The following is a 23,146-nucleotide window of genomic DNA, read 5'->3' as shown; positions in this document are numbered from 1 at the left end:
CAACCAGCAATTATAGATGCGTTACTTCCCTCAACTCTGATTAAAAGGCTGTAAAAAGCACAGGGAAAGGGCAACCTGAAGGGATTTGGCGATTAAGCAAAAAGATTTGCAAGAGCAGCAAAACTCTGATCAGAAACCTAGTAAAGCCATTGAAGAGGCTATAGAGAACACAGAAGGAGCCGTCTCCAGAGCAGAGTATCATAACCAAAGCAGAGTTATTGTTTAATAGCTAAAGAGATCATTTGAAAAGGTTAGGTATTGCTGAGAAGCTGTGTACCAAAGTGGAGGACTGGATAAGTATCACACCATACTCAGTGGTTGAGATTGAAGATATTGTAAAGAGAATTTCAACTAGAATGGAAAGGATTGTCAGTGAAATGAGATGAGGATTGGCCTGAAGGTCACGAAGGGACAAACAGCGGTGAAACCCTTGAGAGGACTGCAGCCCCTTAGTGCCATACCTCTTCATTGATCTCATTAGCTATTAAACTAGCCCTGCATAGCTAATGAGATCAATGAAGAGGTATGACACTAAGGGGCTGCATCCTCTCAAGGGTTTCACCGCTGTTTGTCCCTTCGTGACCTTCAGGCCAATCCTCATCTCATTTCACTGACAATCCTTTCCATTCTAGTTGAAATTCTTTTCACAATATCTTCAATCTCAACCACTGAGTATAGAATGATACTTATCCAGTCCTCCACTTTGGTACACAGCTTCTCAGCAATACCTAACCTTTTCAAATGATCTCTTTAGCTATTAAACAATAAGTCTGCTTTGGTTATGATACTCTGTTCTGGAGACAGTTCCATCAGTGCGCTTTATAACCTGTACATTGTCTTTGCAAGGATCCTGGTCAGAGTCTTGCTGTTCTTGCAAATCTCTCTCTGCTTCAGAATTTCTTTAGGACCTTCCACTGTCTGTCCAATGCTCTTTTAACTTGACTCACATGGGCATGGTTGAAAAAGAAACGCATGGCACCCTGTGAGAGAGAGATTGCAGTAGAGCAGTTATAGAAATCAGAAGGGAGAATAAAGAGGTAGCCACACCATAACAGAAGATGAAATTGAAGTAAAGAATAATTAACTACGTCATTTACAGAATGGAAAAAACTTACATTTATGGAGTACCTTTCACAACCTCAGGATATTCCAAAGCACTTTGTAGCCAATGAAGTTATTCTGCTACAGTCACTGTTGTAATGTAGGAAACATGGCAGTCAATTTAGACACAACAAGATCCTACAAACAGTCATGAAATATTGGCCAATCAGTTTTAGTGATTTTGAGTTAAGAGTTAAAAATAGAAAATTATGGAAATACTCAGCAGGCTAGGCAGCATCTGTGGGAAGAAACAGAGTTAGCTTTTCAAGTCGATGACCCTTTGTCAAAACTGAGGATCTGTGACAATGCTTTCCCAGAGTGTGCAACTTCCCCTGAGGCCTCTATGGCCTCCTCCCACTCCAGCTCCTGTGCCATGCTTCATGAGCTTGTGGGAAATGAAAGACATGACTCAAAACTGACATGAGGAAAGAATAAAATGTCAATATTGTGCAGATGTTCACACTTCAGCTCGTGGTGACAATAAGCCAACATTAATAGTTGTTATGTACCAACTGGAGAGATATTTTCTGCTCGCTTCCTCAGCAACATCCATCCACTCCTAATGGCCTGTGAGGCCGTCCCTGGCCCCAACCGTCTCCTCTTCACCATGGACATCCAACCCCTCTACACCTCCATCCCCCACCGGGATGGTCTGAGGTTCCTCCACTTCTACTTCAAACAGAGGCTCAAACAATCCCCATCCACCACTACTCTCCTCCATCTGGCTGAACTTGTTCTCTCACTGAACAATTTCTCCTTAAACTCGTCTCAGTTCCTCCAAATAAAAGGTGTGGCGATGGGTACCCGCATGGGCCCCAGTTATGCCTGTCTCTTTATGGGGTATGTGGAACATTCTTTGTTCCAGTCCTACTCCGGCCCCCTCCCACAACACTTTCTCCAGTACATCAATGACTGTTTCAGTGCCGCTTCATGCTCTCGTTTGGACCAGGAAAAATGTATTAATTTTGCTTCCAATTTCCACCCCTCCATCATTTTCACATGGTCCATCACTAACACTTCCCTTCCCTTCCTTGACCTCTCTGTCTCAATTTCTGGTGATAGACTGTCCACCAATGTTCATCACAAGCCTAACAACTCCCACAACTACCTCGACTACAGCTCCTCACACCCCACTTACTGTAAGGACTCCATCCCATTCTCTCAGTTCCTTCGCCTCCATCGCATCTGTTCTGATGATGCCAATTTCCAAAACAGTTCCTCTGACATGTCTTCCTTCTTCCTTAATCAAGGTTTTCCACCCACGGTGGTTGACAGGGCCCTCAACCGTGTCCGGCCCATCTCCCGTGCATCCGCCCTCACACCTTTCTCTCCCTCCCAGAACCATGATAGGGTGCCCCTTTTCCTCACTTATCACCCCACCAGCCTCCGCATTCAAAGGATCATCCTCCACCATTTCCACCAACTCCAGCATGATGCCACCACCAAACACATCTTCCCTTCACCCCCCCTGGTGGCATTCTGTAGGGACCGTTCCCTCCGGGACACCCTGGTCCATTCCTCCAGCACCCCCTACACCTCAACTTCCTCCCACGGCACCTTCCCATGCAACCGCAGAAGGTGCAACACCTGTCTCTTTACTTCCCCCCTCCTCACCGTCCAAGGGCCCAAACACTCCTTTCAATTGAAGCAGCACTTCACTTGCACTTCCCTCAGGTTAGTCTACTGCAATCACTGCTCCCAATGCGGTTTCCTCTACATTGGAGAGACCAAAGGCAGAATGGGTGACCGCTTTGCGGAACACCTTTGGTCTGTCTACAAGCATGACCCAGGCCTCCCTGTCGCTTGCCATTTCAACACACCACCCTGCTCTCATGCCCACATGTCCGTCCTTGGCCTGCTGCAATGTTCCAGTGAAGCTCAACTCAAACTGGAGGAGCAGCACTTCATCTTCCGATTAGGTACTTTGCAGCCTTCTGGACTTAACATTGAGTTCAACAACTTCAGATCATGAACTCTCTCCTCCATCCCCACCCCCTTTCCGATCCCCCTTTTTCCAATAGTCTATATATTTTTTTAATATATATTTTTTTATATATAATTTTCTTTTCCCACCTATTTCCATTGTTTTAAAATATATTTCCATTCATTGTTTTATCTTCACCTTTTAACTTATTTCGATCCCTTCCCCTTACCCCACCCTCACTCAGGCCATCTGTCACTTGCTCGACCTGCTTGCTACCCTTAATGTCACCATTAACACATTCCATAGCTAATATCACCACCATCACCACCCCTTTGTCCTTTTGTCTATGACATCTTTGGCAATCTCTTCTTTGCATCCATCTATAACTGGCCCCCTATCCAGCTCTACCTGTCTCACTTCCCTCAACCAGCTTATATTTCATCTCATTTCTATTTTTCCTTAGTTCTGATGAAGAGTCATACGGACTCGAAACTTTAACTGTGTCCCTCTCTGCAGATGCTGTCAGACCTGCTGAGCTTTTCCAGATATTCTTGTTTTTGGTTCAGATTTTCAGCATCTGCAGTATTTTGCTTTTATCATATTTTTAAAGGGCCTGTCTGGAACAGAATGGAATTTTCAATCTTTTTTCAGGACGAAGCCAAACATTCTGGTGTCCATTCGTGCAGCGCTGTGCTAACCCCTAACATAGCTGCAGCTTGCTTTAGCTACCGCATCAGACAAACAGCTCCCACCTCTTGGAGGCACTCAGTGCCTCTAATTAAGTGTTGAGCTTGCCTCCTGCCCAATCAGCCCATTTACATTTCAAAGTAGCATTGTGAGAGTGACGCAGTTCAGGAGCTGGAATTCATCCAGGTATCAGCCTCCCACGCATCCTTTGAAAATCCGGCCCCATACTTCTCCTTACTCTGCCCATTTTCTTCTCCATCAGTAACCCTTCTTCCAGCCTCCACATTCCTGCCCTCTGGAATCACTTCTCTATATCTGTCCGGCTTGTAGGATGACATCCTACTCTGTCATTACAAAAGTGACCATTAATCCAAGGCATGGCCAAAGGGGCAAAATTTTACCCCCGTTTTCAAATGTGATGTGCCATGAATCCGTGCCTGATGACCATTCGTATTCAATTTTCCCCCTTTGCCTCTGATCAATTTCTTGTATTCCTCTTCTTGATTTAATATTTCTTCCAATCCCATTCCTTCCCAGTATATTCAGAGGTTTTCTAGCTCCTTTCTTTCTTTCTGGTGTTGCTTTCCCCCAAGTAGGTTTAAATTTTGTCTACTCCTTGACTTGCTTCTGGAATAAGCTATATTGTAATGTAAAACAGTAACCCTAAAAGCATTCTCATTTTACATCCAGAACTTTCTCTTTGAATAATTCTTCCCATCTTAGTCCTTTCAAATGATCTTTCAATTCTTTAATCCAATGATTTTATCATTTGTTCCTTCCTTATTTAAACCTTAAATATAGCAATGTTATGAGTAACAGATTCTAATTATTGCCTTATTTCAATTTGGCTTATTAATCTCTCCTCATTAGTTAGCAACAAATTCATTATTACTGTTCCACTTGAGAGTTTTCCTGACATGGTGTTTAAGAAAAGGTTTTGAAGTACTTCAATAAACTCCCTCATGCATGCAGATTGTCCCTGCCACTAGTCCCTCTGTCAATAAGTAAAATTAGAATTCGCCATGATGAGAACTAAGGCCTTAGTATTGATTTTTTAATGACCTCCCAGGCTGGTAGATCTACCTTTTTTATTTTCCAATGGCCTCCAAAATATTCTTAGCAAACATTTCCCTTTTTTTATTTGATAGAAGCATCAAAAGAGGCTGCTATTGTCCAGTTCCTTTCCTTAATGCAGCATATTAGTCTGCCTGACAAGCTGTACCAACCATGTCCTTTCATTCCAGAGGCACACCTTGCCCTGCAGGTTGCTCCCTGTACACCTGCTTCTTTTAGTCAGTTTTCACTTGGTCCTATTTACCACCACTTCCATTTGCAGCGAAAACCAACATTCAGGCCTTTGTCTCACTTGCCTGGTTTAAATTATTCCCTTCTCTTTTAGTTATCCAGCTGCTAAGATGAATGAACTTACTCCGTTCAGAAGAGGGCAATGCCAACAGTAAAGCCTTCCCTTCCCAGTGATTCCAGTGAGCCAAGAAATATCAAGCCTTCCTCCTAAACAGTAGGGGAGATTTTACCCAACCCAGTCAGCACAGATCTAACAGGCAGAGAGTTAAAATAATTTTGGTGATTTGCCTCCTACTGTTAAAATTGGCCAAGCTGCATACTGCCAATGTCAGAGAGGTTTGGCACCCGCTTCAGCCCCTGTCTACACAATTCATGTTGCAGGTGTTGAGTCACCCATTAACTTTAATCTTTTATTAAGTTCCTGAAATTTCCTTTGTAGGACCTCCATTCTACATCCACCTATGCCATTGGCTCACAACAAGAAATAAAACTTCTAGCATATTATTAGTGCCATACAATGTGATGGATGGTTCCTCAGTATGAGGATGGAACTAGCGGTGGAATCATCCCAGATTAGGTCTAAGTGTGGTAGAAGGTGTGAAAAACATAATTTTACCCACCGGTTGCAATGGCAAGTTTTCACGCTGTATCATCTGCTTCCCGTCTTATTAATTATGCAGCCACAAGGAACATGGCATCTCGCAAACAGGTGGCCTCTGAATTGCCCACCATGCCGTTACGTCACTGTTTCCTCATTCTGGGTGCCATATCTAAACTGCAGCCACACACACACAGTTCTCAATGCTTGCAGCCCAGGGCTGCTCCAGTGAAAGCCAAGAAGAGTTCAGTGGCTCATCACGGGAATGCATTTTGGAGGCTCATCGTGATGTCCTCCACCATCACCCTGGTTGCAGGAGGTCCAGCAACCTCACCACTCATCCATCTCATCAGCCTAAACTCACACACCCACAAGGACATCACACATTCGCTGGCATTTCACTCACTGCCAGCTCAAGGGACATCACCACATATTCTCTCACACATGCCCTCACATCTCTATCTGGCCTCATCTCCTCTGGAGACTACCTCCATCTTGAGACCACTTGCACAGATCAACATGTGTCCCCACACACACCCTGGGGATACCCCCCTTTCCCAGTACAGCCCTCACCCTGTAACCTCTTTCCTTGCCCGAGGCCACTTCTCCCCTTTCCCCAAGCAAGCTAGCCCTGCAGCCATTGAAAAACCACCACTGCCTTACGGCTAGTCTAGTGGGTAGAGCTTGCCCATGAGTTCCCCCTAAAAGTGATGTGGTGCTGCCTGCGAAGCCTGGCGCTGGTGACCACGAGTGCTTCTGAAGAAAGGTAGGCAAACAATCCTCGAAGTCCTAAGGAAATTGTAGCTCGCCAAGTGCACGTCGCTTATGAACCACATTGGCGTGCAATCATACCAATGTGCCCGGATGATCCAGCATGGGGTGATGATTCCAGCGAGCAGGGTTTATAATGAGATGCTAAAGAATTGAAATTAGGCTCCCAACATGCGGCGGTAGGAAACAAGGCCTGCCATTGACTGGGCGAGTGGATGATCGCAAACTAGTTTCACGGCGACATTAAACTGATTTTTTAGCCTTCTCGCTATATTGTCTGCTCATGGCCTCCATGATGCCTTCCGCCAATGGGACCAGACGATTCCACCCCAGGTCACCATAAGCACTATGAGGAGGTCACTCTGACCAATACTGTTTTGGAGGCTAAGTAGGATTTTTCCTCTTGTTGCTTCTCTCACCATCTGCTGCATGTCTAGACTATATGATACGTCCTTCAGATCTTGGCCAACTTGATCAGTTGTGATGCTACTGAGCCACTCTTGGTAATGGACATTGAAGTCCATCACCCGGAGCACATTTTTGCCCTTGCTACCATCAGTGGATCTTCCCAGTGATGTTCAGCATGGAGGAATACTGGGAGGGCAGTAGGTGGCATTCAGCAGGGTATTTCCTGTCCCATGTTTGGCCTGATGCCATGAGACCTCATGGGACCTGGAGTCAATGTTGAGGACTTCCAAGGCCACTTCCTCCTGGCTCTATAACGCTGTATCCCCACATTGGGATGGTGTTGAATGAGTGTGGGACATTGGATACAAGGTGTGAACCTGTGAGTATGACTGTCAGGCTGTTGCTTGACTAGTCTGTGTGACTGTTCTCCCAATTTTGGCACAAGCCCCCAGATCTTAATTAATAGAGCTTTGCAGGTCAACTGGACAGGGTGTGGCTTTGTAATTTCCAGTGCCTAGCTCGTTGCCAGGAGGACCATTTGGTTTTATTCTTATTTAACTTTTCTGTACTAGTTTCACACAACTGAGTGGATTGCTGGGCCATTTTAGAAGTCTGTGAGTCTGGAGTCACATGTAGACAGATCAGGTAAGGACAGCACATTTCCTCCCCTGAAGGGCATTAGTGTGCCAGATTAGATTTTACAACTATCCAGATATCAGGATCATTATTAATGAGACTAGTTTTTTATTAATATTTATTAGTTAATGGAATTTAAATTCGCCCAGCTACCCTGGTGTAATTTGAAATCATGGCCAGAATTTTACACTCATCTGTGGGTGGCTTTGCAAATAGGAGGGCCTGTAAAATGCCATGGGCACCTTTCCTGGCACCCACCCATCTTTGCCCCGCTTCAGTTTCATGAGTGGCAGGGAAGCATTGGGCAGCCTGCCCACTCTTATGCCTATTGAGATCCTTAAGTTACCAATAATAATCCAGAGGCTAAGACTATTGCTTCAGAAATATGGGGCTGGATTTTATGTCCTCCACCACAATATCACAGGCGACAAGCTGAGGCCAGCGATGGGTTGAAAACACTACTCTGGTTTCAGACAGGAAAGGTAATGCCTCCTAAATGAGCCCCCGTTTCAATTGGTAGCCCCCCCCAAACCCCGGATATGCCCATGATTCCCCACTTTCCATGTCCACTCTGACCCGTTTGCTAGGATCTGGCAGCCTAGACCTGACGATACCCTTCCCCCACTTACCTTGCATCCGATTCTAGTGAGTGACAACCATTTTTGGGGACTAGATGCCACCCTGGCAATAGACACCACTCCCAGTAGCACTGCTGGGACAAGAGAACTACTAACCATCTGATTGTCTGACAGCTCTTGGAGACAACAGATGGGAACGAATGTAATACTTCAAGGCAATTTATGTCTCAGCAAATGTTAAATTGCTGCAAGGCCTCAGGACTGAGTGGGAGCAGATGATAATGCTTGCTGGGCATAAAGTCCAACCCCATGGGCAGGATTTTCCAATTATCGGCAGGTACGGTGGGCAGGCCCGGGAACAGCGGAGAAACAGTTTGCCGACCTCGATCGACTCACGGCCGCGATTTCACGCTAGCTGGCCAATAAACGGTCAGCCAGCGTGAAAGGCGCGCTGAGAAACTCAGCGCTGCCGGGTTGGGGGTGGGAGGAAGGCGAGCGCAAAAGTCTGCACATGTACGGGGGAGCACGCATTGAAAGCTCCCTGAAGGCAGAGAGCTGCCTCAGACAGCTGAAGAATTGTAAAAACAAAAATAAAGATTTTAAAAATGTGAAAAAACGTCCCCACATAGGATTCACTCACATGAACATAAACATAATCAAAATTATGTCAACACATTTTTAAAAAATTAATGTTGGAAACCTCATCCCACACACGAGTGAGGTTTCCGAAAAGAATCCAAAGGCCGCCTGGCCGATTTGCCTGCCCGCCAACAATAATGTTGGATGGGCAGTGAAAAATAAATTTTAATTAATTGATTAATGGCCTTAATAGGCCTCTTAATTGCTGACTCTCGCATGAGCCCGCCGACTGAAACGTTGTGCGAGTGCACAATCATGTCGGGATGCTCGCCTGACGTCATTGTGCACTATTTTACGCCCGATCGGGTCGGGTGCGTGCCCGCCCACTGGTACATAAAATCCTGCCCTATGTCTCTGGAGCATTAGTCTTGCCCTTTGGATTATTAGTCCAGTAACATTACTGCAGTGCTAATATTCACTCTACTCCTGCGTGTAAAAGAAGTATACACTTCACACAACTGCATTCTTTTCTTTCTTTCTTTATAATTTTTCCTGAATGGGCCTCATACATACATGGATCTGCACATTTCTGGATGCACAGTAGCACACAGATTACTAATATTTGTAAAGGGCCAATCAGCTTTTGGTCCCTCCCATCCAACCAGCTTGTAACACTGTTTATATTAGTTATCAATCTCACTAAACCATTCAAATCTTTCAAATTCATCCGCAATGTCTCAGTTCCCACTCCTGTAAATAAAAAAATACTTGCTCTGTCAAAATCTAACTGTTGTAAATATTATTCATTGTGCAAATTTTTGCATTCTTTCGTCTGTGGAAAAATCGGCACCTATGTAACTATAAAAGTTCAAACGCATTCACTATTTTCCTCTTTTTATTGTGTATCGGGTGGCAACAGAGTATTGCTTGAGGCAATTGTATGAGGATAAATGTGCCATGAATTGGACCCTAGTGGTTCGAGAGGACAGAGAAAGAGCAGCTGGAGAATTTGTACTGGAGTATCAGCAATCAAACCATCATCTGATGCATGCTCCAACAACCTAGGATCGATAAATTATAATTAATTGAGTTTGAACTTTTGTGTAGAACGCACAGGTTTCCATGTTTTGATATCTCTTGAGATTGACTTCCAAAAGATAGCATGTGAAGCTTTCCTGCTTCTATTATGTCTGGTTACTCTACGTGTGAGTTAGTTGAACTGGGGTTTTTTTTTTAGATTTTTTTTTTTAGATTGTTAATTTTCCACCTGAGTCCATTTTCTATGGTAAGGTGTACGTTATTTTTGACAAGTAAACCATTGCAAGGACTGCTTGCATCTTTCAGAAGAAAATATTACAAAGCATTGTAGCTGACCAATAACCGGAGTCCACTCTATATATGGTGATGGATAGGACTGGAATCATCCCATTATTTCTTCAGTATGCACCATTTGACACAGCCTAATATAAAGCTAATTTTCATTCTAAAATTCATAATGCACCAATTATTCTTTACAGGCTCCATTTAGGCGGATGTCAGGGACTGATGGAACTTTGTCATCGCCAAGCCATCAAGATGGAAATTGCGGACATAGCTCACCACCTCAGAAACCTGAGGCTGTGGTTCATGCTATCAAGGTACTGGTTGCACTCAAACAGTTCAAACAGTTACAACAATGCAGAGTATGGTTTAAGTCATAAATAAATGCACCCAACCAGATAAAAAAATAATTAGTTCTATCAAATTTTCTCAGGGATGTTGCAAATTGCAGCTCAGAATGTTCCCAATAGCAGCTAAGTAACTTCAATCAGTTACTGGGTGGGATTTTCCAGTCCCACCAGCAGCAGGCATCATAGTGGGCAGGACCAGAAAAGTCAGAGAGTAGCCAAAAGTCAGTTTCCCACCAGTGTGAAAATGGATTTGCAATTTTCCGCTCCTGAGTTTCATGGTGGGTCAGGTTGCCCGCTGTGCCTTGTCGAGAAGCACATTTGCATGCCTTTGCATCTCATGAATGCTCATTAAAAACTCAGCTTGCTGGAATCACACCCCCGCTCCAAATCAAATGGCCACGCCGGCAGCTAATTAGACAGGCGTGAAGCACAACTGGACGTAGCAGATGTGGACCTGGCAAACTGCACTTCACCCATGACTTTGCAGTGTGTGTACGCACTGCTCGCTTACCTTTCATTGCGCTGCATTCGCAGCTGCTCCTACTCCATGCCAAGGCTGCTCAGGCAAGATCAGTGGGAAGGCAGGCAGGGTTGGGTTTGTAAGGCACATTCTGACTGGGTGTGGGTGGTGGCTAGACAAGACAGGCAAGGAAAAGGGCTGGAAGGCACCACTTTCTTGGGGGGTGGTGTTGAGACAAGACAGAGGCAAGGGAAAGCATTTGAAGGCACACACTTGATGAAGGGAGGCGAAACAAGACAGAAGCAAGGGAAAAGGCTGACAGAGACACTGGATTTAGGGGTGCACAGGTGCAGGGGTGGCTGGAGCCCAGGAGGAAAGGGTGGACAGAGACATATGATTTGGGAGGATGGATAAGTATGAGACAGTCCTGGGGTTGTGCACACCATGCTACAGGCTGTGCCTGGCACGCATGTCCTGGCCCCAGTGCAGGGAGGGGGAGGGCCTGTCTATCCTGTATTAGTTTTGCCCAGCTTGCTGTGCAGTGAGGGGGTCAGTCCCTCACATATTTCAGTCCTGGAGGCTGGTGACTTGATATTGGGCCGCAGATGGCAATGTCACAGTCAGGGGTGGCATCTGAAGCCTGTAAATGGGGAACTCTGAACTAAAAAAGGGGCACTTGTTAGTCTCATGGAGGGGGTCTCGGTAGGTCACTATGCACAAGGCCTCAAGATGGGGAGGAGTGAAGTCGTCATCACTTCAACAATTACAGTCATTACATACTGCAAGTTTAGGCTATAGTGTACTCCAAAGGAGGCAGCCTGACAGTGCCCTGAGACTCAGCAGCTGGCTGTACTCATCCAGATCCAATCCCCTCTGTGAAAGCACTATCATTCCTGGGGTGTCTGGGGGAAGGGGTCAGCTTCCAGTGATCCTTAAGAAAGTGCAGCAGCTGCAAGGAAGGATCTAGGGATGGAATTCATGGAATGAGGGCAGCCCAAGGGCTTCACAATGACTGTCTAGCTTGGTGATGGAAGGTGATCAGTGCAGGGTTATGTTCAATCATGTCTCTGTTCAATTTTCCCGCAGAGACGAGGAGGGGTGCACAATGGAACCAGCAGGCAAAACTGCCTTTTTCATGGCTCTCATGGAGCTGAAGAGGAGAAGGATCCATCGCCGTCTGGCAGGGCAAAGGGAAGAGCCTCGGCCTGAGGGACATGGATCAGCAGGGCCCCATGAAGACCCAGAAGCTGAGGAGGAGAGACCAATTCCATGCAGGCTTTGGCGCAACCCAGGATGCACTGAATGCACCTCTCATACGTGCAGATAAGCAAGAGACAGTGCCGAAGATGCATTTGTTTGTCAAGGGATCTGGTGGTTCACATCTGCCACATTCTTCGGGAGAATCTGACACTGCACGGACTGGGAGTCCATCCGTTGCCAGTGGCTCTATAGGTGACTGCCATACTCAACCTTTTCGCAAGTGGCTCATTTCAGGGCTCCACTGGGGACCTTTTATTTATTATTCATTCATGGGATGTGGGTGTCGCTGGCTAAGCCAGCATTTATTGCCCATCCCTATTTGCCCTTGAGAAGATGGTGGTGAGCTGCCTTCTTGAACCACTGCAGTCCATGTGGTGTAGGTACACCCACAGTGTTGTTAGGAATGGAATTCCAGGATTTTGGCCCAGCAAAAGTGAAGGAACCATGGAACCTCTGCGGAATATCACAATCCTCCACTCATAAATGCATCAGAGAGGTTATCAATGGCCTATTCAGTAAGGCACACAATTATGTCTAGTTCTCCCTGGATGAAGCCAGCTGGGCTGCCAAAGCAGTGGGATTTGCTGCCATCTCCAGATTCCCACAACTGCTGGGTGCCACTGACTGCACACATGTGGCTTTAAGAGCTCCCTGGCAGCAGCTAGTATGATTCTGTTATGGGGTAAGAACTCCACCAGCATGCACTGTGAAGAAATTAGACATGGTGCAGTCTTTTCAAGCATTGTGCCAATAATTATCTGCATATAGCAGCCTTCAAGAGGCAAAGAACTGCAAACTTCACTGCACTCATGGCAGTATACCTGGAGCATTGCAAGGCACCTGAATGCGGACAATTGTCTATCACTGGTTCTCGCCTGAACGTCTGAGGTCTGATCTGAATCCAAAACGCGGAATACCTGCACAAGTCATCCCTCATGCAAGAATAATGCTCTGACCTCATCTTCATACTGAGTACCCAGGTTGAGATAATTCTTTAGGATACAGTGATCTGTCGTTCTAAGCCATGGATGTGAGCCTGAGAGTCAGGCCAAATTTTGGGTGCATAGAGAGGGCTTCAGCAGCACCATCATCTGATCATTGACAAGCACTCATAACCCAGCCTTCGTACAGAACATCCCAAGTTCACGTCCAGCATTGCCTTGGCATCTGTGGCCCAGAACATGTCGATACTCTATTTAACATTATTTTGTAACTTCCTTGATAATAAAGAGCACACATCAGATGAAGTGGAGCTTCACTCTAATTCTATGTGAGGCCTCCACACTTTCATTCCAGCAGTTTCAGCCAGACACAAGGAAACCTGGGACACTGATGGCATTGTGACACTCAGATAACCATGCCAATTGTCCATCGGAGATCTGGCTCAGGGATTATGTCAAGCCACACTAGCCAGACCTTCAGGTCCAGTGCAGCATCCTCCCATTTAATAGTTGGCATTAAGAGTTTAGACACACACCTCTGAGCTTACATAGACATTGTTGTCTCACAGACACTTCAGGAGTCACCAAGTGCTAGCCAGGTCCCTAGCTCTGCCTCATGCAGGTGGTGAATGGGAACCACTTTATGGGTGATGTCTGTACATATATATGGTGCAGCTATAGTTGTATATGTGGTCACAATGTCACGCTACAGACCGCCATGAGTGCCTAAGATTCCTGTCTATTACTTGAAATGTAAGCCACATCAAGCCTGACAGGCATTACATGGAGGCCATTTAAAGATGTACTGAGTTAAATTGACTCCAATGTGAGTCACCGTTAAAACCTATAAGATCCAAATAGAACAGTCTTCAGTGCAACAGCATCAGGAGAGGAAACCAAACTGCAAAATCTATACTCATAAGGCCACATGATATGATCCTCTGACACAAATCTAAAATATGCATTGTTCAACCACCACGTCAATGGATCAAGAGGCAATACTCATGCCACTGCTGTGGATAGAAAGGCGACGCACTGTAGTGAGGTTGTACGAGATACAATAGGCCTGAGGCACACAATGGGAGATAAGTGAGGAGGGGGTGGGGCAACTGTTACACTTGTATGACCTCAGTGCATTGTATCAGATATAAGAGCCATTCACTGGATGAGAATTTCAGATAAGCAAAATATATTTACTGATGTGCAAAGTATAGACAGTGAGTGAACACCCATGCCACATTTGTGTTCTCAATATTTCTTAATTTTTCATAACTTACCGTTACACCTTGGTGCTTCCCCGACATCCACACTGGAGGTGGAGACAGCCTGCACACTGCTACTCCCTGTTGTCTGTGGTGACCTTGGTGGGTGTCCTCTGGAGGGCCAAGGCTTGGAGGGCCCCAGACTGCTCTGGGTCTTCTGCTGTGGAGCAGGTGCAACCTCCTTGGTCTTAGCAGCTGTAGTTGCTGGGGTCACAGGCAGAGGGGACATCGAGTGGCTGGACAGCCCAGGAGAGGATGGATTGGCCTGGCCTTTCTGGCTCATGGTCCTCCTCCCTGCGGGTGCCCGAGGACCCCTCCCTGACTTCTTGAGGAAAAGGGGCTCCTGGAGGAGATCAAGGTGCCCCGTTCCCACTTTTGCATAGTCACTGATGCATCCCACTTATGGCTATAGTGATGGTGTGCAGGCCTGCGCACACATCTGGCACAAACTGCTGGACTAAGGTCTCCAATGCTATCACCACCTTTCCAGTTGTGACCTCGGTGTGCTGGCATGTCGGTGCCACAACGTCAGACAGAACATGGACAGACTCCTTCATCCTTCTCTCTAGTCTGGTGATGGCCTCTGCTAACCCTGCCTGCTGTGCCACTGCCTGTCTTTGGAGCATAATGACCTCATATAGTGGTCAATATCAGTGAATGCATCTTCGCATGGCATCTCCTCCCCAGCAGAACACCAACCCCTCATGCTATTGAATCTAACACACTGCCATTAGCAGTCTCTGCACTTAGAATTCATGCCTAATATTCGTTTGCTCCACCTCACCCTCACACGCACTCCAATGCTGCCAGAGTCACATCCAGCTCCTACTACTTCCACATTCCTCCAGCTATTCAGCTGTGGCAGGCATATCACCTAAATACAGTGCAACACAATTACTGATATTCCATCCTCTTTCTTGCAGTACATAATGGTACACAGTAGAAAGACAAAGGGCAGAGTAGGGAATGAGTCCTGAGCCCAACAGAGGAGATGGTTGCCTGCAAAATGGGGGCTGTTATGATAGAGCCTGTGGCACCCTGCATCACTGAGAACAATGGGGATGATGTTATGTTCCTGCCTTTTAAACCCCTAGCACCCCATCAACTTGCCAGCTGATACGACGAGTAATTTGGCAATGGTGTGACCGTGGACCTCTTGCATAACCCCAGTCTTCCCTTTTCAGTTTTCTGCTTTCGGACACCCAAGAACTGCCACTTGCCCAGCCAAGCAGCCTCAGGAGGAGGAGGAGGAGGAGAGAGAGAAACAGCATGCCAATGGTAAAGTGTAGTCACCAGGTCGGATACTGCTACTGCCTTAGACATCAGTACACACTTGGGATCTGCACGTGATGGGTCATTGCAGCCAGGCCAGTCTGGTTCATGTGCCAGCCCCTTGGAGGGTGGTCACAGATGAGCTTTGCTACAGGGAACTCAGATGAGGAGCCGATTGAGCGGCATACAGGGGAACGTAAATGGGCACGCACATCAAGATGCCGGGAGCATTGGTTGGACTGCCAAACAGGCTTCATCTTGGCAAAGGGCAGTGTGCAGAGCTTGTCCTCTCTGCAGCCTCTGCTCCATCTCCATTTCATCCTGCAGAAACAGAAGCACTTCAACTGCTCCCCACATACCTGCTGCAGCCTTTGTGTGGACAAGTCACCGAATCCTCTCCCCTCCCTGCGAAGATGCAGCAACGCTTGTTGCCAAATCCAGGAACTCGCCACAACACCTATAGAAACACTGCACAGTAATTCCAGAGCAATAACAGAAGTTACTACCCTGTTTGCAAGTTGGCTTTTTAAATACCACCAGTGCTGAGTCCTGCTTACAGCTGAGCTCAAGTTCTTGGCAAATGACAAAAGATTTCTGGGCAAATATCAACATGGTGTGATACAGCGTTACACAGAACCAGGAGCTTCTACATTTGCTTCTTGGTCTCTATAGGCTTAACAAATCTCAGACAGGGTGACAAGGAGGGAATGTAATTAACCTCATTGTTCAAGTCTGTAAAGGAGCGAGAAGTCAACTAGACCTCCAGTATCTGATCACTATCAAACAATTCTTGATGGAAGATGTCTGAATGTTAATGAAGTCAAGATCATGCTCAATTATGAAGCACCTCCATTATTGAGTGTCCTCACTTGCTGGGTTAGTGATCCCATTGCACAGTAGCTTAATATAGAGTAAGGAATTGCCTGAGTGTCTGCCCAAAATTCCTCCCAATCACCACCAATATATCGAGATTAATTAGTCCTTCATCACATTTACTAATTGTGAGGCCCTGCCATCTGTGAAATGGTTGCTGTGGTTATCTATGTTACTCTTACTGCATTGTGTATTTTCTTTAAAGCATTTAGGGATGTTTCTGAGATAGATAATTGGGTGACCTATAAATGCAATTCTTTGTATTTCCTGTACTATTTGGGTAATTTTGTCAGGTCTTCCGTGGGCCACTAACAAGTTAGCTTTTAGAAAGATATACTTCATTTCAGTATAGTATTTCAGAGCAACACTCCGTTGATTATAACTGTGAGTGAGTATTTAAATATTAAGGTAACACATCTGAACCATTGTCTATGACAGGGGTATCACATCCTAACAATCATGAGTATACATTACACCCTGGTTTTCCAGTACAGCGCAGGAAACAGGTTATCTTGTCTAAGAAAATTTCTCCTTATACTTTGAAAACTGCAGGAACAATGATTCATTTCCAGAACAAAATAATGTGTTGAATTGTTTACACTAGACCCTCCTCCAAATACTATCAAGCTGTTGTAATAATCCCATCTCTTGTCCTTTTTAAAATTCATTCATGGGACGTGAGTTTCGCTGGCTAGGCCAGCATTTATTGCCCTTCCCTGGTTGCCCTTGAGAAGGTGGTGGTGAGCTGCCTTCTTGGACTGCTGCAGCCCATGTGGTTTAGGTACACCCACAGTGCCATTAGGAAGGGAGTTCTAGGATTTTTACTCAATGACAGTGAAGGAACGGTGATATATTTCCAAGTCAGGTGAGTGACTTGGAGGGGAACCTCCAGGTGATGGTGTTCCCATCTATCTGCTGCCCTTGTCCTTGTGGGTGGTTGTGGTCATGGGTTTGGAAGGTGCTGTCTAAGGAGCCTTGGTAAATTCCTGCAGTGCATCTTCTGGTGCGCTTCTACTACTGTGCGTCGGAGGTGGAGGGAGTGAATGTTTATGGATGTGGTCCCAATCAAGCCTCTTCAGTGTTGTGGGAGCTGCACTCATCCAGGCAAGTGGAGAGTATTCCATCACATTCCTTACTTGTGCCTTGTAGATAGTGGACAGGCTTTGGGGAGTCAGGGGGTGAGTTACTCATCGCAGGATTCTTAGCCTCTGACCTGCTCTTGTAGCCACAGTATTTATAGGGCTAGTCCAATTCAGTTTCTAGTCAATGGTAACCCCCAGGATATTGATAGTGCGGGATTCAGTGATGGTAATGCCAATGAACATCAAGCGGCGATGGTTGGATTCTCCCTTGTTGGAGGTGGTCATTGCCTGACACTTGTGTGGCGCAAATGTTGCTTGCCACTTGTCAGCCCAAGCCTGGATATTGTCCAGGTCTTGCTGCATTTGGACTGCTTCAGTGTCTGATGAGTCATGAATGGTGCTGAACATTGTGCAATCATCAGTGAGCATCCCCACCTCTGACCCTACGATGGAAGGAAGGTCATTGATGAAGCAGCTGAAGATGGTTGGGCCTAGGACACTACTCTGAGGAACTGCTGCAGTGATGCCCTGGAGCTGAGATGACTGACTTCCAACAACCACAACCATCTTCCTTTGTGCTAGGTATGATTCCAACCAGCCTAGTTTCCCCCCTGATTCCCATTGACTCCAGTTTTGCTAGGGATCCTTGATGCCACACTCAGTCAAATGCTGACTTGATGTCAAGGGCAGTCATGCTCACCTCACCTCAGTTCTTTTGTCCATGTTTGAACCAAGGCTGTAATGAGGTCAGGAGCTGAGTTGCCCTGGCGGAACCCAACCTGGGCATCAGTAAGCAGGTTATTGCTAAGCAAGTGCCGATTGATAGCACTGTTGGTGACCCCTTCCATTACTATACTGATGACCGAGAGTGATGGGACGGTAATTGGCAGGGTTAGTTTTGTCCTGTTTTCTGTGTACAGGACCTACCTGGGCAATTTTCCACATAGCCGGGTAGATGCCAATGTTGGAGCTGTACTGGAACAGCTTGGCTAGGGGCGTGGCAAGTTCTGGAGCACAAGCCTTCAGCACTATAGCCTGAATATTGTCAGGGCCCATAGCCTTTGCAGTATCCAGTGCCTTCAGCTGTTTTTTGATATCAAAAGTTGCTGAAGACTGGAACCTGTGATGCTTGGGACCTCCAGAGGAGGCCAAGATGGATCATCCACTCGGCACTTTTGGCTGAAGATTGTAGCAAATGCTTCAGCCTTATCTTTTGCGCTGATGTGCTGGGCTCTTCCATCATTGAGGATGGAGATATTTGTGGACCCTCCTCCTCCAGTGAGTTGTTTAATTGTCCACCACCATTTAGGGCTGGATATGGCAGGACTGCACAGTTTAGATCTGATCCATTGGTTGTGGGATTGCTTAGCTCTGTCTATCACTTGCTGCTTATGCTGTTTGGCACGCATGTAGTCCTGTGTTATAGGTTCACCAGGTTGACATCTCATTTTTAGGAATGCCTGGTGCTGTTCCTGGAATGCTCTCCTGCACTCTTCATTGAAGTAGGCTTGATCCCCTGGCTTGATAGTAGTGGTAGAATTGGGGATATGCCGGGCCATGAGGTTCCAGGTTGTGCTCGAGTACAATTCTGCTGCTGCTGATGGCCCACAGCACCTCATGGATGTCCAGCCTTGAATTGCTAGATCTGTTCGAAATCTATCCCATTTAGCACAGTGGTAGTGCCACACAACACGATGGAGGGTATCCTCAATGTGAAGGTGAGACTTCATCTCCCCAATGGCTGTGTGGTGTTACTCCTACTGATACTGTCATGGACAGATGCATCTGCAGCAGGCAGGTTGGTGTGGATGAGGTCAAGTATGTTTTTCCCTCTTGCTGGTTCCCTCACCACCTGCCGCAGACCCAGTCTAGCAGCCATGTGATTTAGGACTCAGCCAGCTCAGTAAGTAGTGGTGCTACCGAGCTATTCTTGGTGATGAACATTGAAGTCCCCCACCCAGGGTACTTTCTGCACCTCAGTGCTTCCTCCAAGTGGTGTTCAACATGGAGGAGCACTCATTCATCAGCTAAGGGGTGTGCAGTATGTGGTAAACAGGAAGTTTCCTTGCCCAAGTTTGACCTGATGCTATGAGACTTCATGGGGCCTGGAGCTGATGTTGAGGACTCCCAGGGTAACTCCCTCCTGACTGTATATCACTGTGCCAGCACCTCTGCTGGGTCTGTCCTGACGGTGGGACAGGACATACCCAGGGATGGTGATGGTAATGTCTGGGACATTATCTGTAAGGTATAACTCTGTGTGGATGACTATGTCAGGCTGTTACTTGACTGGTCTGTGAGACAGCTCTCCCTCTTTTGGCACAAGCCTCCAGATGTTAGTCAGGAGGACTTTGCATGGTTGACAGTGCTGTGATTGCCTCAGTCAATGCCAAATGGTCTGTCTGGTTTCAAACCACTTTGTAACAACTGAGTGACCTGGTAGGCCATTTAAGAGTCAGTCACATTGCTGTGGGTCTATACATGTGGGCCAGGCCAGGTCAGCAGATTTCCTCCCCTAAAGGGCATTAGTGAACCAGATGGGTTTTTACAACAATCAACAATGTTTTCATGGTCATCATTAGACTTCTAATTCCAGATTTTTATTGAATTCAAATTCCACCTTTTGCCATATGGGACTTGAACCTGAGTTCCCAGAGCATTATTCTGGGTCTCTAGATTAATAGTCCAGCAACAATACCACTACACCATTGCCTCTGGGTCATACAAAGATTAAGAACAGTGCTTAGATGTGCCCAGTATCAGTTTACCTGAAGGCAACATATAGGTATTAATGCGAGTTCATGTTCTATGTTCACCCTGCATATCACCACTGAATTTCCTAGAACTGATGAAACATAACATTATTGTTACTTTATAGTGTCAATCTTAACAGGGTTCATGCCTCCCACAAACTCTGGTGTCTCCCAGTTTGGAGATTGACTCTCCAGTATCTTTTCAAATCACTTTAATCTTTTAAAATGTTGTCTTCAGTCAACATATACAGTATCTGGATTAGGAATATGGAAAGGCACGTATTCACAGCTGTTCTGGTGCAATTAGTCAATAATGAAATCACCTAGATGAACACAGCAATGATGTAGTAGCCAATGTACCTTCACTATTTCATACATTGCTCTTGGAAAAAAAAACTTAAAGCATGCAGCATAAAATAGATTATGAATCAAATTTTCATCTTGACATTCCACAAGTCAACTTCAAAACTAAAATATACTTGTTACCAGTCTCCATCTTGGTGAATTTAAATTACAAATATATGTGATGTTGTTGTTTGATAACAGCTGTGCTCTATTTTTTTAACTGTAATATATATTATTCTTAAACTTAGGTTGTGGAAGTGCATGAAAAAATGGACAAAGAAGAAGACTATGAAAATGACCTGAGTGAAACAGAGAAAGCAATAGTCAGAGAAATGTGTAATGTGAGTAAATTGTGCCACAGCATTCAGCTGCTGCTGTGTCTCCCGCCCAACTCTCATTTAGTGGATCCCTAGGGCAGAATTTTCCGCTCGGCATGCAGGCGTGTGCCCGACACACTCGAGTGTGAAATACTGCGTGATGATGTTGGGCGAGCGTCCCGACGTCATCGCGCACTCGGACAATACTTCGGTCGATGGGCACGCACGATAGTCAGCAGCCCACCAACAATTAAGAGGCCCATTAAGGCCATTAAAGTAGCAACTGACGTCCAACATTATGGTTGGCGGGTGGCCGAATCAGCCAGGCGGCCTTTGCATTTTTGAGGAACCCTCATCCAAGGGCGTGATGAGGTTTCCATGATTAATTACAAAAAAGATTAAAACGTTTTGTAAAAAGTTTCATCATCCGTATGTTGAGGTGTCTCATTCTGATGTGTAGACACTTTTTCCTGATATTATGTTCTGTTTTTATTGATTTCAAATTTGTCAGCTTTCTGAGGCAGCTCTCTGCCTTCAGGGAGCTTTCCTTCCATGCTCCCTCACGCCCACGCTGAGTTCAGCGCTCGCCCTCCTCCTACCCCTACCCCGGCAATGCTGAGCCTTTCAGCATGTGTTTCACACTGGCTGGCCATTAATTGGCCAGCCAGCGTGAAATCGCGTCCGGGGGCCGATCGTGGTTGGTGGTGTGTTGCCGGGCCCGCTGATCATGGCCACCTGACGACCTGAAAATTCTGTCCTTAGTCTTTGAAAGCGCACAAAGCAAGAAAGGATAAAAATTTAACAAAACACTTGTTATACTTTTATTAAATAACTTTTTGTAAAAAAAAAGCCCAATTTAAAAAATAAAAGTACTTGTTTGTTGTTTCATTTCTGGCACAGCAGGCAGATTAGTACTCTTACATGTGGCTTTTAATATTCTTCACACTAATCTAAAAATACAAACCTAATCTTAACTTCAAATATGTCATCTTAATTTAATGCTGCCATTTAACCAGTTAAGTTGCTAGTTACTAGAACGTGGATAATGGACGAGTTGAGTTTATGCACCAATCATGGGGATGTAAAGTCTATAGGAGAGGCGTTTATCCTGAATGGAATATAACTCAATTCCTTTGTGATAGAGAATGAATCCAACATTGTTAGTAATCTAGTCATTCCTACCTATTGAGAAAACATGAAGTACATCAAATCCTGGCCCCAAAAGGCAGTGTTTGTGAAACTAAAATAGCTTTGACATTTTTATTAAATTGATCAGTTTGTGAATCAATAGTGAAATCTTTATATAATTTGGTTAAGTCTGCATAGGAAGAAATAATGAGTGAGCAACAGTTCATACCAGTACCATCAGTAGTGTTTTACTAAGATGGCAGAGTATTGTGCTGATATGTAGTGAACTGTATAAAACTGTAAGAAACTGTCATTTTATTCAAGGGATTTGTTTCAATAAATGGAATGAATAAGAGTGCTATTGTGATCGGGTAGGCAAGCTATTCATTCCAGAAAATACCAAAAACATACAACACAACACTCCACTGTAATAATTTATCATATATGGGTACCATTAGTGTGCAACATCTATAAGTGAACTTAAACAGCCAGCAAGGATTTCTGAATGTTGGAAACAATTGTAAGTCTGAGAATAAGGGAAACTCTTCTTGGGTGCTGATGCATTCCAGTTATTTTTTTCACAATTTGAGGAAGACTTTGATGGGCCTTTAACCATCATGGAAGACAGCACTACCTCAAAGTCAGTATGGCAATATCATCAGTATCAACAGGCCTTGTCCTTCAAAGAGTGATTTAACCTCCTGGATCTTTAATTGTCATGGAAGACAGCTTTAACTTAAAGTCAGTATTGGAACAGCGTCAGTTTAACAGGCCTGATCCTTTAAAGAATTAGTAGGGGGGAAACTTTTAATTTGCATTATGTATATTTCATTTAGAGAAAGACATTGATCACCAAAAGGTATACTAATTGTTTGAACCATTGCACTTTAAACAACCTCTGAGGGAAGTCCAGTGTGGTTCCATTCAACATGGTAGGAGATTAGATAAACTACCATTGTTTCCTTTTGGGCTCATTTGCAGGTTATGTGGAAGAAGTTGAGAGATGAAGCAGGTTGAATCAGACAAGATCTGTCAGGAAACCAGTACAGGGGACCAATTTCACTGCACTTATTTTTCATTGTACTAAGGAGATGCAGTAAAACACACTAAATCAACATAGGCTAAAAATTACCTAGTAGGAAACTAATACAATAAAGTACAGAAGAGGTATTCTTTATTAGCTTATTATCACAACT

This window comes from Carcharodon carcharias, chromosome 2 (assembly GCF_017639515.1).
Source record: "Carcharodon carcharias isolate sCarCar2 chromosome 2, sCarCar2.pri, whole genome shotgun sequence".
Classification (NCBI taxonomy): domain Eukaryota; kingdom Metazoa; phylum Chordata; class Chondrichthyes; order Lamniformes; family Lamnidae; genus Carcharodon; species Carcharodon carcharias.
The sequence above is the reverse complement of the archived record's forward strand: the minus strand, read 5'-3'. Positions refer to the sequence as shown.